Genomic DNA, 16366 nt, shown 5'->3' with positions numbered 1-16366 from the left:
CCCCAAGGCCCAGCTACATCATGCCCTAAGGTCTCTTTGGGATACTGCAGGATCCCCAAGAGCACTCTTCAGTCATTCGCTTGCACAAAGTCCTGATCTTGTGCTCTGCTTCTAGGAATCTGCTAGAAAGCATTCAGTGCTCAATAAATGCTTGTCCTAATAACTTACTTTTCTGAGGCTAGCATCAGGAGAGGTCTGCAAAAGAACCCTAGTGGATCCCAAAATCTTCCCTGGACAATCCAACCTTCTCCTCTCTGAGTTTCTCCACACTGATTTACTCACATCCATCCTGCCTTTTCGTGTGGGCCTCACTGGCTTTCTCTGTGGAAGGTGATCACCTCAAAATGGCGGTCTTAGCCTTCAGAGATGGCTAGCCCTCACAGGCCCAGTTAATTGACCATAATCACCCTATCCCAAACTTCATTTCCAAATTCTGATAGTCCTGCTTGCTTCTGGTGTCTACTAATACTATCAACTGTGTTTGGTGTGGGGTGGATAGTCTATAAACATAGATGCCAAGTGAGGGCCACTCCTGTGGATGGGGAGAGGCATCCAAGGGGGATCAACAACCCCAAATTATCCACTGTACAGCCCAGGTGGTGGCCTTTGTTTCCCCCATCCCCACTCCTGGAGGATGGGGGAGGCAGTCTTCTGGCAAAAGGGTACATCAAAGTTCTTCCATGAGAGGAGATCATATTATCCAAAACAAGAAGGTCTTCACTCTGAAGGTGAGGATCTAGAGCAAAAAAGGCCTCACTAATGCCCACAGCCAGTGGAGACAGGAGTACAAATAGGAGTCTAGAAAGAAATGAGGATAAGATACCAAGGCAGAGGGGCACCTGGGTGGCTCAGTCGCTTAAGCGTGTGCCTTTTGCTCAGATCATGATTCTGGAGTCCCAGGATTGAGTCCTGCATCAGGCTCCCCACTCAGTGGGGAGTCTGCTTCTCCCTCTGACGCTACCCCCTCTCCTGCTGTCTCTCTCTCACACTCTCTTTCTCAAATAAATAATTTTTTTTTTTTTTTAAAGAAAGAAGATACCAAGGCAGAGGAGACTTCTTAGCATCCTTTGCAACTTGGCCTTGACTAAAAGGTCAGGCCAAGATCTATCCTGACCAGCTGTGAATGTCTGCCAGGCAAAGCACTAGGCATCTGCGTGGCCCTCCAGTTGAAGTATTACTTGTCATCATTGGCATCATGCTCATAATATCTCTTTATTTCTGGGGGCAGCTTGTGCTCACGTGCTTCTCCAGTACCAAGTAGAGCAATTAAGAGGATTATATGTGCTCTGTTAACCTGTGCTCCGTTGGCCTCAGTTTCCCCATTTCTTTAGTGGGGGCTTGGACCAGATGTTCTCTATAATACCCTTCATCTCAATCTGATATTCTCCAGTTCAGTGGAGACACAGATTCAGAGGTTTACCCTTCTTGGCCAGAAAGAAGCTGCTGGCGTTGAAAATGATACACTAGGCAAATCTGGGGCATGTGTGCGCCAGGTTTTATAATCAAAGAGCTCAGAGCCGAATCGTGTGTTTTTGCCTTTCTCCTCACCAGCCTCCCAGGGGACCATAGGCAGCCTCTGGAAAAATCAGAGAATGTCAGAGGGAGAGTGTAGCCTTTCTTTGGGGTGAGCGCCCTGCTTCAGTTCTTAGGGAAAGTAGGACTGAGTAGAGTTTCCCAAGCCAGGAAAGGTGTCAGCGTATGACATCGGACATTGAGCAAAGGAGAAAGACCAAGGACTCAGGTGTGTTTGTTGTTACTTGTGTGAACTTGGGAGAGCTACTTAACCATCTCTCTTAACCAAAGGTGCCTTGGCCCCCTCATCTGAAAACTGGACCTGGTAACATCTACCTGGGGGTTGGGGTATGGGTGGGGAGGTGAGGATAAATGTTGGTAGCCCATGAGCATGTCCAGACAGACACCCAGACACCCAGAGGTGTCCAGAGAATGGTTCCTGTAATTACTTGGGTTTTAGAAAGGGAGGCGGGAGTGAGTGGAAGAGCTGAGCTGGGATTCCCCTGGCTGTGTGGCTTCCCTGGCTGCTACTCAATGGAAAAACCAAAAGAAAAAAAGAAGGAAAGACCAGGAAGTGAGTATGGTGCTCTGGGTCCTCTGCTCCTTGAATGCTACTTTTTCCTGCTCCAATCCCCAGAACCTGGAAATTACTGACTTCGTACATTTTACCTTGTGTGAGAAGGAGGTATTCCCAGCTGAACATGGGGCTGCTGCTAGCACCAGGCTGGGAACAGACATCGTGGTCATCTGGTCCAGTTTCCTGCTCTGGGAGTCCTCCCCACCTGGAGCCACAGAGCCGCTGAGAGAGGCCTGGGAAAACCCATCTTTGCAGCAGGACTACTGGAGGCCGTCCTGTGCCTGCCATCACACGTGGCTGTTTCTCCAACACATGTGAGATGCTGTTGAGATGGAGAGAATACCGCATTTGTTTAAAAGTGACTTTGCACTCATCTTCTGGACAATGTGGATTTCTTCCATCACCTAAAATAATATCTGGCATCACACTGGCTAAGAACTTCCATTTATGGAGAATCCACAGAACCGGCCACTGTGCTGAGAGTCCTTGTATCTTCCCAACAGCCCCATGAAGAGGCAATTATCATATCCACTTAACAAATGAGGAAATGACACTTTGCCAATATTAAGTCACTTGCCCCAAGTTACAGGACTGATTAAGTGTCAAGACTTCCCACCAAGGCCATTTGACTCCAAAGCCCCTTTAGTTTCTGTTTTAGGGACAGGGATGCGCCTGGCATTTCTTGTTCTTTCATTCTGAATGAAGTTGGGAAACTTTCTCTTTCATTTGGTCCAGTGGGTCCTGCACACCTCCCCTGCTTTTGCGGGTAGCCCCTTTCGCGCTCCCCTGAGGGGGGCTTTGCCTCCTGAAGTCGTAACTCACTGAAGCTGAAATCTGCCTCGGTGGATCCCAGCTGAGCGTGGCACGCTGCCCACCCCAACTGAGCTCTTTGGCCCCAGCTCAGCCCAGCCAGCCCGGGAGCTCCCGGGGTCTCTCCCCCGCCTCCCCACCCTCCTGCAGATCTTCTCTCCTTGCTCCGAGACTCAAGTTTATTCCTAGAAGGGCCGGGTGCCTTCTTTGCGGGGAGGTAGCGAGGCGTCTGGTAAAGAGACACAGGGTGCCCTCGACGAATGCCAGCCCGGAGCCCGAGTCGTCGTCCTCCCAGCAGCCTGCGGGCAGGGGCCGCCGCTCCTCCCCACCCCCACCCCCACCCCGCCCCCCTCGGCCCGGCCGGCCCGCCCCGCCCCGAGGGCGGCTCCCGCCCGCGCCCTGCCCACCGCGTCGGAGCGACCGCAGAGCCCCCGCCCCGCGGTCCGGAACCAGCTGAGCGCAGCTGGACCCAGCAGCCGCAGTCGCCAGCGCCTCAGCAGCAGGTAGGGGACGGGGGCGGCCGCAGCCCCGGACATCTTGGGGATCCCGGGCATCTGGGTCCTTCTTCTCCCTGCCCCGCGGTGCGAGCCAGCCCGCGTCTGGAGCTCGTCCCTGCAGCTGGGCATCGCTGGAGAGGGGCTTCCTCCCTCACCTTGCTAGTCTTCTGGGGGACCAAGAAGGGTTGGATTGGGGGTCTAGGGCGGGGGAAGAAGGGGGTCGGGCCTCCACCTACAGGCCCCGCTATGTTGCTAGCACCTGAGCTAACCTTGACCCCGCCCCCGCCGGTGAGGGAACTGGGCTCGGGGTCACCCCCGCGCTCGGTGTACCCCACCCGGGCTTGCAGGTAGCTGCGTGTCCGCCGGTTGGGCGGTGGCTCCGTCGGGGAGTCTGCTCAGCAGATCCTTGACTCCAAGGTAATAATGCCTTTGCCTGCTCTGCCGGGCGATGAGGAGCCCTCCACCTCCTTCCTCTTTTGGGGCCCAGAACTGTTAGAAACTTCTTCCTTGTACTCCTCTGAAATCTGCTTGCATTTGTTCCGTGAAGGTGCCTTCTCCTCCTCGGCCCTGCAGAGTACGTGCCTTTCTCTGACTCACACGGAAACTTCTCTCCGAGTTGACGACAGTGATTGGATTCTCCCTTTCTCCCTGGGCGCCTGTCTCTTCTGGGGACTAATCACCCCCCCCCCCAAATCTGGTCACAGCAGTGTCCCCCTGGTCCAGTGCAGGCCGGCTGCTCTGGGCGGTGGCCAGGGGCAAGCCCAAGTTTTAGGAAGATGGGGGAGCCTTCGGGAGGACAGGGGACATTGGCTTCTATTGTAGACCTTCATCTGCCCAGACATACACTCACCCTTTATCCCGCCCTTAAGCAGAGCAGAGAGGGTATCTTTAAGACACCCAGAACTCTGAAGAGCCAAAGGCATTTAACTCGGGCTTCGTGGAAGTCTGGGGGTAACTCGGGCTTCGTGGAAGTCTCGGCCTCGGGGGAGGAGCCTCTGCTTTACCTCCGCTCCTAGACACTTTCCAAGGACTTAATCCTGTATGGCCTGTTCTCCCAGGACCACATTTCTTACCCACGCACTGGGACCGCTGGCTGCACCGCATTTTACAGTGACCATTCTGCAGCTCAGAGAGAGGCAGGGCCTGGAGAGCTTGTGATGGGCTCAGTCACACAGTGACGAAGGGGCAGGGCTGGGACCCAGTTCCAGTTTGCCTTTGGCAGAGTCCTTCTAGCTGGTGGGGCTTTTTGTTCTTTCTTGAGTGTTCCATTCATTAAGACATCTGCGCCCCTCCCCTCCCACACATTTGGTGGGTGCTGGTTGGTGTTTCTTGGGGATGTGAAGGGGAAGGGGCTTAGAGCAGAGGAAGAAGGATTGGATGGGAGGTCAGGCAGCATCCAGCTCCTTTGAAATTCCGTTTTCCTTTCTGAGGCCTTGCTATTTATAAATGCCAGGGAAATTGTAAACAGCCGGGGAGCTTGGGTTGGCACCCGGGGGGAGTTACACAGCAGCAAACAAGGTTTCCGTGTGAATCAGGAAAGGAAACTTTACTCCAGAAATTTCCATAATTTTTTTTTTTTTATTTTTATTACAGGCTAACATGAACATAGGAAAGCAGGCAGCTGGGGGTGGGTGGGGAGGCTGTAGGGTTTGCTTCTCAGGGCATTTCCTTCCTTCCCTCCTTCCTTGGTTCAACACTTGCCTGGGCCTCTGTTCTGTGCCTTGCTCTGTGAGGGCCCAAAAGCCTCAAGGAGGACAAAGCCCTCTATCCTCAAGATACTTCCCATCCATAGTGATCGACACAATCATTCAATACAGAGTTATTTCAACCCATAAAGGGGTGACTATGTCTGGGCCACCCCAACCACAGAAATAAGTAGGAAGTTCTCAGAAGGTAAGGGGGTTGAGGGAAAAGACATTCTGAGAAACAGGAACAGTTTATGCAAAGGTACTGTGGTTTCTTGAGCAGTCCATGGCTAGAATGGCCATGAGGGAAGGGTGCAGCTGTAAAAATTGAGACTGTAAATAAAGATTGTAAACCAAGGGTTTGGACTTTATCCTGAAGGCAATGAGAAGCAGAGAAAGGTTTTGAGCGGAACAAGGATAAAAACTCTCACTAATTTGGTGGCTGATAAAGGGAATGCATGGGAGCGGGCAAGCTAGAGGCAGGGGCATCCGGAGGAGGGTGTTGCATGATCCAAGTGAAAGAGAGTGCAGGTCTGAACCAGAGCAGTGGCCACCCGCGTGGATCAGAGTTGCAGAGTCTGGAAGCCCAGCCAAAGGTCTCAGAACCTGTCATAAATTTCGCTGAAAAGCAAACAATAGGCTCATAGCTGCTGGATAAGGCTGCTAAATTATTTTGAGTTTTTGCAGTGTTGTTGTTTTTTCTTTTTTCTTATTTTTGAAGTGGGAAAAAATATTGTTAAAGTTCAAACACAAAGAAGAGTGTTGTGTAAACGTCATGCCTCCAGACCTCCTTCTTTCTCCAGAGGTAGCCATTGTTCGTAGCCGCGTGTGCACTTCAGCAATCCGGGATGAGCAAGAGCTGTTGATTGGATGTGTTGTGCTTCTTAGCCATCCAGTGCCATCGGTCACTTTCCTGCTACTGCTGTGGGTGGTTTGGGTCTTTCTTGAGAAGTGACCAGGCAGGGGCTCCTGGGTGGCTCAGTCAGTTAAACGTCCAACTCTTTTTTTTTTTTTTTTAAAGATTTTATTTATTTATTTGACAGAGAGAGATCACAAGTAGGCAGAGAGAGAGGAGGAAGCAGGATCCCCGCTGAGCAGAGAGCCCGATGCGGGACTCGATCCCAGCACCCTGAGATCATGACCTGAGCCGAAGGCAGCGGCTCAACCCACTGAGCCACCCAGGTGCCCAAACGTCCAACTCTTGATCTCAGCCTAGGTTTTGATTTCAGCTCGGGTCCTGATCTCAGGGTTATGAGTTCAAGACCCATGTTGGACTCTTTAAAAATAATAATAATAATAATAATAATAAGTTGCCAGGTAGGTTATTGCAATGATCTCTCTACCTGATCTTTAGTCTTTTGCTGAGGCTTTGGTCTCTGGTTTTCTTCAAGCAAACTTTACAGTCTGTGTTTACAGCCTCTGAGTGTGTGTATTTACTTAGGAGAAACCACAGGCCTTAGAGGAATTAGAAGCACTGATTTGGGAATGATTTGGCAGCCTTAGTTCTTCTAAGTGACCTTTGACAAGTCCTGGCTTTCTGGGCCTCTGTTTCCTCATCTGTAAAATGGGGGTGATGTTGGCTGGCATGATTATAACAAAAAGCTACCTTTTAGTATTCCAATCATGGGGACATTGATTATTCCCTTGATTCCTCACAAGTGTTCTTCTGAGATAGGCATTACTATTTCCCCTTTTGCAGATGAGGGACCTGAGTCTAAATAACGTGCCTCCGGGTTTGTCGTTATAAGATGATGGCTCCCGCTTTCTGGAGTTTTGATTACAGAGCCTGGCTCTTCATCCCTGAATTTTACCCTGAAGTTTCCTTGTAGTCCTGGTATACTGAGACTGCTGGGGTGTTCATGGTGGCTGTGTGCATAGCCTGCAGAGCTCAGCCCTGCATCAGAGAGGTCTGAAGGGCCTCCCAGCAGGACTGTTGGGAAACTCATCCTTTTCTCTACTATCAACAGGACACCAGAGAATAGGTCCGTCTGTCTCCCCTCTGTTTCAAGGCTGAGAAAACACAAGATCCCTCACCCTAGGTCACTCCGTGAGTTGGGGTCCCAGCCAGGACCATCTCCCTGCCCTTTGGCAGAAACAAGGAAAAGCAGGTCCCAGGAGGTATGCATTTTTCAGGAGGGGAAAGGGAGAGAGCAGTTTTTAGGCAGCCCGGGTATGTTAAATACAACTCTCTCCTCCCTTTCAACTGAGTGAGCGTGTGTCATATTTCAGCCTGATGTGGTTTGTGAGTTTGTAGACCACAGGCATGCTGGGTTCCTGCTGTCCTCCCTGCCCCCTCCCACCCCACACTCCCCTACCATATGCTTGCTCTCCCCTGCCCTGCCCCGGGACCACATCAGCAATTTGGGGGCAGAAAAGAGAAAATCAGTAGGCGGGGTGGGTAAGGCTGGGGAGCAGAAGGTCTGGACTTAGGTCCTGGTTTTGCCACTGACAAAGTACTGGGTGACTTGTCCTAATGCATGTCTTTCTCTGGGCCCCAGGGTCCACCCTGCACTAGAGGGTGGGCAGGATAATATCAGGCTTTGCTGGCTCTGATGGTCTCTGAGTCAGAGGGCTTTGTGCTCAACACATGAATGTGGACCTCAAAGTGAGCCCATAGCAGTCTTAGGTTTAACCTCCACCAGCACCAGCTATTGTTCATGACTTTGGTCTCTGTGGCCTCAATTGTTAGCTCCACAGTGCAGAAAAGGAAGTTGAAGCCTGAGAGTCATTTATAGGTCTTATTCCCCGCTTACAAGCAGTAAGAATCATGGCCAGTGTAGGAAGCAAGCTTGCTGTGTGCGTTCACCGTCTTGTTTAGTCTTTTCCCAGCCCTGTGAGGGAAGAGATACTGACTCCATTTCACAGACAAGGAAACTGAGGCTCAGCCTAGAGAGACTTAGTGATTTACCTTCTTTTCTTTGACCTCACAATAGCCCTGAGGTTGTCGTGATGGGTTCTAAGTTGTCGATGAGGAAGGTCAAGTTGAGGTGGGAGCTCCCAGGGGCCTCGAGGCCATTTAGGTTCCTTCCTGGCTCCCTATCCTAGGCCCTAATGGGGCCTTGCTTGTTCTGCCTCAGAAGGAACCTCTTGTTCCTCTTGCATTCAGTGCTTAGACTAAGGGATAATAGGATCCCTGAAACCTGCTCTTTCCCAGGGGGGGTCCAGAAAAGGTTTCAGTCATAGGGTCTCAGGGAACTCAGTGAAGGAGCCACACCAATGGGAGTGGATTCATTTGTCTTGCTACACTGATTAAACAAATAGCATTATTATGTTCCAGCCTCAAGGAGGATATCATCTGGGTCTGGCTTATTTGCCAAGCAAAGGCTAGACGGTATATGTGAGCCTTCAGGGTGAGGCCTGGCCCTTAATCTCCTTTCTGTAAGTGAGATGGTGAGCCTGGGCCCTCACACAATACATACTAGTTGATTTTGGGGGCGTGGCTAAGTGGGATGGGTGACATACTCATGAGAAATGGGGTGCTTTTTCCTCCTTTCCTCCAAGGGCTTTCCCCCTCCCCCTTCCTTTTCTAATTATAACGAATGCTTAAGATAAGGAAATTTAGCAAATAAAAAAATAAGAGCTGTCCATAATTCTGCCAATGTGAGATAATTCCTGCTAACATTTGGAGGCATTTCCTTCCTGACATTTGCAGCACATTTTTTTTTTTACCCCTATATAATTGTGGTCATATCACTTTTATAACTTTTCTATTCTGACTTTTTTTCCAGCATGAGGACATAAATATTTTCTCATGTTATTAAGGACTGTACATTTAACTTTTAGAAGAGTTTGAGAAGTATTCTCTACCTAAGTAGATAAATACATGTCTATTTCTATTTAAAATCTTTCATTCTTATAGTCCAGGGGATTAAAGAAATGAAATAATGCATTTTAGTTGTGAAAAAAAAAAAGAAATTTTATTTTTTATTATTAATGATATGTGCCAACCTGCTTTTTCATCCCTCTGTTGTATCTAAGTGGGAATATACCATGGTTCACTTTCCTCTGTTAGCGGGCATTTAGGCAGCTTATAAACAATGCTGTGATGAACATCCTCATATATAAATTAGTCTTCTTTCATTATTTCCTAAAAGAGAGCCCAAGAAATGGAGTTACTGGGTCAAAATGATGCATTTTACAGCTTTTGCAGCATTTTGTCAAATTGCAGCCTAGAGGGCACAGCAACTCTTACTCCCACCAGCCGTTCGTGAGGGCAGCAGCCTTCTTGATGCAGCACCAAAGGCTGATTATCAAAGTTCTAGCTGTTTTACTAGAAGGCACAGGGACCATTTCCCCAGAACATTGTACTTCAGTCTTTTATTTAGGAAATACATCTGCACAGTACGACGTCGGTAAGGATAACAATTAGAGTTCCAGACTGAGGAAACAGAGAGAAGCCTGTTCTCATTTCCAGTTTCTGCCTGGGACTTGCTATATGACCTTGAACTTGAGTCAGGTCACTGCTCTACCTCCACGCTTAGGATGGTCGGGCTTGACTTGGTGTTATCAGCCCCGAGACCTCGGTTGGGACTGTGGTGACCATCAGCAGAAGGCTCTGCTCCTCACTGCCTTTTTGCCTGGAAATGGTTTCTAGATTACAGGTAGACATTGGGAATTCCCCGGCCCCACCCTTTACTTCATGTTCAGGAATACTCAGGCCCGGAGACAACAGTTGCTGTAAAACACATAGTGAGTCCCCTGGTTGCTAGTCCACCACTGGTGAGATTTCAAAAGTTCTCATCTAAACCCAAATGAGAGTTCATTTATTAAACCCAAGGCCTGGGAAGATGAAGCAACTTGATCGTGGTCAGACCTCTTATTTTCCTTGGCAGCATGGCTTGGGAAAGCCATTTCCCCCTCTGACTTGCCCCTCTTCCCAACTGCCACTGTGAAATGGGGGCGTGGCACCTTCTTTGGTTCTCCTCCTACTACTTTTCTGCCAGCCAAAGGTTTAATTTAAAGATCCAGTTGCAGGCTATGGTCCAAAACGGGGTGCTTTTTGAGTCCCTAGTGCAGATGATAGATCAGAGACTTAACACTATGACATAAAGAAAGATGTCTTTAAACCCTTTCTTGCAGTTGGACGTGCAAGATATTCTGGCAGATCTCAAACTTACCGTGAACACAGATCACCAGGGCATTTTGTGAAAGTTCAGGTTCTGGTTAACTAGGTCTGGAATGGGGCCTGAGGCTCTGCATTTCTGATGAGGTCCCAGGTAAAGCAGAAGTTGCTGGGTCAGGTACCACACTTTGCACAGTAAGATTCTAAATCCCTTGTGAAGGGGGCGCCTGGGTGGCTCAGTGGGTTAAGCCTCTGCCTTCAGCTCAGGTCATGATCTCAGGGTCCTGGGATGGAGCCTCTCATCAGGCTCTCTGCTCGGCAGGGAGCCTGTTTCTCCCCTCCGTCTCTGCCTGCCTCTGATCTTTGTCTTGACAGACAAAGTAAATAGATAAAATCTTAAAATTAAAAATAAATAAATAAATAAATAAATTCCTTGTGAAGGGCCCAGACCAGAGCCTAGATCTTTTAATGTCTCATGGCAGAGGTTCTTTCCACCCATCGAATTTGCCTCTCTCTTTTGTTCTCTGTGCAGAGTCAAACTGTTTAGTCCACAGCTGAGTTTCTAGAATCTGAACAGCCCTTGAAATATTTTGCTGCCTAATTGCAGAGCGAGGTAGAGCCCTTCTTGAGGAGAGAGCAACTCAGCAGGAAGCCATCTGAACTAGGAGAAACACTTGCATTCATCTTAACTATTTCCATCAGAAGTTTTTATACTTAAGATTATAGACATTCTTTACTCGAGTCTGTAGGCTGCAAACTACAGCTCTGGGGAGGCTATATTGTATCACAGCCTGTGATTGCATGCCTCTGAGCTAAGAGTCATTTTTACATTGTTTTACAATGTTGTAAAAAAAAAAAAAACACACACACAAGAAACCCCAACAAGAAAACTCCCCAAAACCCCAAACCTAAAACCAAACAAGGAAGACTATACAACAGACACGGTATGGGGCCTGCAAAACCTAACATATTTACTAACTGGTCCTTTACAGTAAAAGTTTGCTAACCCCGATCTAGAGTAACCAAAGCTTTGTGTGCTTCTTTATGCAAGAGATCTAGCCTTAATGCCTAAAATTTAGCGAGACCAAGAAGTCGGGAAGGCAGCCTGCCTTGGTGGGAACTAGGCAGACATCTTAGCTGTGTGACTCTGAGCACATTACTTCACCTCTCTGAGCTTGTATCCTCCCTTCACAAAATAGGAACCATGCTATCTGCCTGGCAGAGTATCATGAGTATGAGACAGGCTGTCTGTAAAGAGTTCAATCCTGGTAGGTGATCAGAAAAGCAGTGTTGTCGTTGGGGCGGCCATTTGAACCCTTCTGGGATTGCTAGGCTGATACCGTGTTTCTCTCACCAAATCTGAAAGTCCTGCCATGATGCAGGGAGCAGTCTTTTAGGAGAGAAACACTTCGGGCTTCAGCCTCCCCCCGCCCCACCCCTACCCCTACCCCCAGGGCAGAAAGCTCCTCTTCAGCCACCTAGACATACGGGGTTCCTGGTGACTTGCACAATACCACCAACAGGGAGTGCTGTATCCAAAGGCCAGCCTCTACACTGGTGGACAGCGCTAACAGACTGTGCCTTCTCCCCTTCTCTAAGATATAATTCAGTAAACAGGCGCCCCGAGGGCCCCAGACTAGGATGGTGAGTGCTGGAAGGAAACATCTCTCTTGAAGGCTCCCTCTGGAGCATGTGGGCGGTGGAATAGAGTCAGTGGTTTGTAGACCTTGTTTTTAAGTTGCTGCAGCCTTAAGGTCCAGAATGGAAAACAGACCAACTTGGAGTTAGCTGGAGTTAATGCAGAACGCAGTTGAATTTGCATCTCCGGGCCTCCTCCCTTCCAGAGCTGGGGGAAGAGTGTAATGCTCTTTTTGCCCATAGGTGGCAGCACCTGCACTTTTAGCTGTCTGAATGTGCACACGTGCATGAGTATATGTTTACTCACGTATGCACATGTGTATATGCATGTGTGCATGCATGTGATTTACTAGTTTCTTCCTTTGATGACTCTTGAGCTGTGGTGGCCCCAGCCCTAAGCTAGGTGCTGGGATCCATGGGGGCAGATCTTAGTCTAATGGGGAAAGCTAACCGGGAATCGAACTGTAATCCAGTGTGAGAGGGAAGACTAGAGGCCTGTGGGGGCTCAGAGGAGCTCACCCTATGTGGGAGGGGAGGCTAGAGCAAGCTTCCTGGAGGAAACTGGGCTTGATCATGAGTGGAAGGAGAAATGAAGAATAGGGTTGGAAGAGAGTTCTAGAACAGACAAGACTCTGTGTGTAGATTACATGCAGACTCAGGGGGCAGAGTGCAGCTTTGTCGGGCTGGGGCTTGGAGGGGTGTGGGCGGAAGACAAGAACTGAAGAGGCTGAAGCTCATGGGACCGGCAGCGGCAGATTGTGAAGGACATTGACAAGTTCCCTGAGGACATTGGACTTTATCTTTGGGGTTCTGCCATGGGAATCATGGTAGTCTGAGCAGAGGAGTGATGTGGTTGGGGCTCGCACCGTAGGGGAGAGAGGGGGTGGGGGAGACCAATTAGGAACCAAGCCCAGATGATGGGTGGTGGTACCTGGACCTGGATGTTGGCAGTGGGGTGGGGACGAGAGGATGCACTTGAGTAGAACCAGCAGGGCCAGAGGAGGTAGTGTTAAAGGCATGAGTGACAGAGTAGGGGAGGTGGAGGAGGGTGGTGTCCTGGTGTCTGATCTGGCCGGGGCTGTGTTTGGTGGTTGATCCTGCTGTTGCTGAGATGGGGAACACGAGGGGAGGAGCACATTACATTCAGGAAGAAATGTAGCACCCCCAGTGAGGATGAGGGTGTGGTTTGGAGGTGTGTACAGGAGAAGCAGGCTGGATTTCAATGGCTTGTCCTCACACAGTTAACAGAAACTGAGAGGTCATTAGTCACTTGCAGGAACACAATACAACCCAACTCTGCTTTGATCTACCCCGTGGAACCAGGAAATTCCAGGCAGAACTCTCGGAGGAAGGCCCACGGAGGTGGCGTGGACACCAGCCTCTTTTTCAGATCCCCTGCTTTGCTGTGTATGCCACTCACAATGCAGAAATGCACTGGGAATGCCTGGGCCGTTGGCTGTCAGCTGAGAACAGGGCTCATTGGTGTCTTAATCCCGCAGCCTATAGGGCCACACTGCATTTGGGATCTTGGACTCTCTTCTTGGCTTAGAGAAGCTGGTCTGGGCAGAGAATTTTCCAGTGTAGGTAGGAGCCAGCTTGCTTAGCTGACCCTTGAATGTGGATGACTGGGGCTCTGGGGAGTGAGGAAGGGTGAACATCCAGTTTCTCCCTGAAAGGCAGGGGGCCAAAGGGCTGGGATGAACAATCCACTGTGGGGCCACTGTGGCTGGTCCTTCGTTCACTCATCTAGCATATAAATCCACTGGTCCTGCTGTTTGCCACCTCATGTGCCAGGACCGGATTTCAGAGGCAGAGCAGACTGGCAGAGCTCACAGCCTGATGAGAGAAAGACCTGCTGCCAGATAATAATAATAGGGTCTTACAATGGTAGGGCAATGCTCAGGCATGTAAACAGCTTGGGTCCCCAAATTGCCCAAGTACAGAATGAGAAAAATAACATTTCTAGAAAAAAGGTTTAGGGGTTTAATTAACAATAGAGTAAACATATATGCTATTCAAAATCCCTGACATATCTTATCTCATTTAATCCTTATAATAACCTATGGAATAGGTTCTGACATAATCCTTCTTGTACAGAGAAGGAATCGGAGACTCAGGGTGAAGTAACCTGATCAAGTTATGCACTTAGTTAAATGAGGGGTCATTTTGTCTAACTTCAGAATCCAGAATCATACCTCTAAAGTGGACCATAAGCTAAATTCAGATGTTCGCTGGGGTTGCCTTACATACAAATGGGATTTTTGGTTGGATTAATAAAGGCATGATGTCTAGAATGATGGAGGTGAGCGTTTGCTTGCCCTGTCCCAGATAGAGTTCGCCTGAAAGTCAAATTTTGGGTCTTGTGCTGTCAGTAGGGACAAGATTCATTTGGAGCTGATCAGGGAAGGGGTTGAGGGAACCAGATACCTGGTCTCAGGAAAAGTTGGAAGGAAGAGGGTGCACAACTTGTAGAAGACTTGAGGGGCCCAAGTCTTTCTCTCTAAGGAGCCATTAGAAACAGGATGACAGACCTATTCTGGGGGATCTGAGCAGATAGAGCTAGAACCAGTGGGTGTAAGGCATAGGGAGAGAGATTTTAGCCCATCCTAAGGCCAGTTCTTTCAATCAGCTAAACTCTTCAACAGAAGGTCTTACAGCCTGGGGAAGAAGTGAGTGCCCTGTTGCTTGGAGTGTGCAAGTAGAGGCCATGTGACTGTGGTGATGGCTGCTGGGGACGAGTGGAAGTATCACCTGGGGATTTGACCAAATGACCTTGAGCACCTGATGTTGAGATTCTTGGCCCTTTATTTACAGGTGGTGCAGATAACCGCCTTTCCTGTGCCTCTGCCGTGGTCCCAGCACCTCCGCACGGAGCAGCCCTCTTCCCCTCACAGCCCTGCAAGGTAGGTGGAGCAGAGCAGATACCTCTGAGTCCTCCTAAACCCAGCTCTGGCTTCCCAGAGGAGTCTGGAGGAGACAGTGGAAGCAGCTGCTTGTCACCACCGTGGATTCAGAGGGCGTCCCTGAGGCTTCTGTAGTAAAGCCCAGAGTCCGTTAATGCTCATTGCCTCATTTGTTCCTCACCCTCCCTTGCGAGGGAGACCGGGAGAGGGTGATCCTGTGGGGAAGAGGCAAGGGTGGGCTGGGTGCCAGGGCGCCTGGGCCCCTCTCCTCGCTGTGCTGTGCTCTCACTGTGTGGCTGCAGGGAAGTTGCTTTCCCTCTTAAGGACTTTGTTAGCTCTTCTGTAAGAGGGTGGATTCCTTGGAGGTCCAGGAATTCTCCCCAGAGGCTTTGGAGAGATGAGAAAAAGCTGGGCTGTGGCTGCCAAGTCTCCAGGCTTGTTGACCATTGGAGGAGTAGCCGAGCTGTGTGAGTCACAGGGCAGGTGGATGAGTCATACCCACCTGGGACAGCTGGCAGGTTGGGGCCCCCCTGACTATCAGACTCACAGGTGACCCGCTGTAGGAGGCTGACACACAGGGGGCGGGCGTGCGGCGTTCTGGGCTGGAAGCAGGAGACCCACTTCATGGCCCGGCTTAGGCCTCAGTTTCTTCGCCTATAACATGGGTATATTGGTCTTCCATCCACCCACCTAACAAGGTTGTCGTGAGGACTGTATGAGCTCACAGATGCTCAAGAGCTTTGTGAGCTGTGAAGTGGGAAGGATTACTACCAGGGAAAAACCCAGCCTCCAACGCCCGGAGCAGAAGTGAATTTCTATCAGCAACTGTATGGAGAACCTGGAAAACACCCCTCCAGCCCATGACATCACCCTTGGGGGCCAAAAGGAGAAGGGGCTGAATGACTCCAGGGTTTACTCATCTGCTTTGGCCCAGCTGGCTTTGGGTGGTGACCCTCCTCGGAGCTGTTCCTCTTTCCCAGAGCTTAGAAGCAGGAGCCTTTTGATGGTCTCGGGAGAGGTTTGTCTACAAACCCAGGGATTCCTAGAAGGCTGGCTAGTTGTAGAGATGTGCTTGGCCCACTCCAGCTGTGCCCTAAGGGTAATGCTGCCCAGAAAGAAGGGATCTGGGGCCAGTCTTGGTTCTAATGCTCCTGCTTTGGGGCCAGAGCCCTGACAGTTCAGCCAGAGCTGAATTGCCTCAAAGTGATCTGTCACCAAAGAGTGTTACACTCTGCCGATGCTTTTGGCAGCAATGACACAGGGACCTGTCTTCTGTCTTCCCCACTTCTGCAGACCCTGCCGGGGCCAGGCTGGCTCGGGCCCAGCTGAGTACCTGTTAATGAGAGCTTTGCTACCCCACCCCCTTCAACTGCTGTTCCCCTGCAGTGCATCCCATCTTATGCCCACCTCTGCTGAACTGGGGTTCAACGGGGGGGCCCCAGGGACCTCCGACGTGTCAAAACCCGATGGCACGCCCTCAGGTCTCCTTGTACTACCTGCTGGAGCATGAATACCTTCTCCTTCCAAAAGTGCTCGCTCCTTGTTGCTCTGGGAGGCTGCCCCCCCAGCTGATCTCCCACTGCTCTGATTTTCTTAGGGCCCTGTCTTCCTGCCTCCGACATTCACCAGGATTCTCACCACCTTCTGGTCTTGCATTACTCCTATAGGTTCATTTGCTCCTT

At 50.1% G+C, this 16366-nt stretch overlaps 1 protein-coding gene and 1 pseudogene across 1 annotated transcript in view; one reads left to right on the top strand and one right to left on the bottom strand.

Annotated features, from left to right (window-relative positions):
- The first annotated feature begins 14598 nt into the window (after positions 1-14598).
- The window catches only part of GSN (gelsolin), a 43144-nt gene continuing 41376 nt past the window's right edge, over positions 14599-16366 (top strand). The window contains exon 1 of the mRNA XM_059141622.1: positions 14599-14684. The gene's annotated coding sequence lies outside the window, so the exon portion shown is untranslated. The remainder of the gene's footprint in view (positions 14685-16366) is intronic.
- Positions 14670-15176, bottom strand: LOC131813015 (putative uncharacterized protein GSN-AS1; annotated as a pseudogene).

The sequence above is a fragment of the Mustela lutreola genome, chromosome 12 (genome assembly GCF_030435805.1).
Source record: "Mustela lutreola isolate mMusLut2 chromosome 12, mMusLut2.pri, whole genome shotgun sequence".
Taxonomy (NCBI): domain Eukaryota; kingdom Metazoa; phylum Chordata; class Mammalia; order Carnivora; family Mustelidae; genus Mustela; species Mustela lutreola.
Note: the sequence above shows the minus strand (reverse complement) of the source record. Positions and strands in the feature narration are given on the sequence as shown.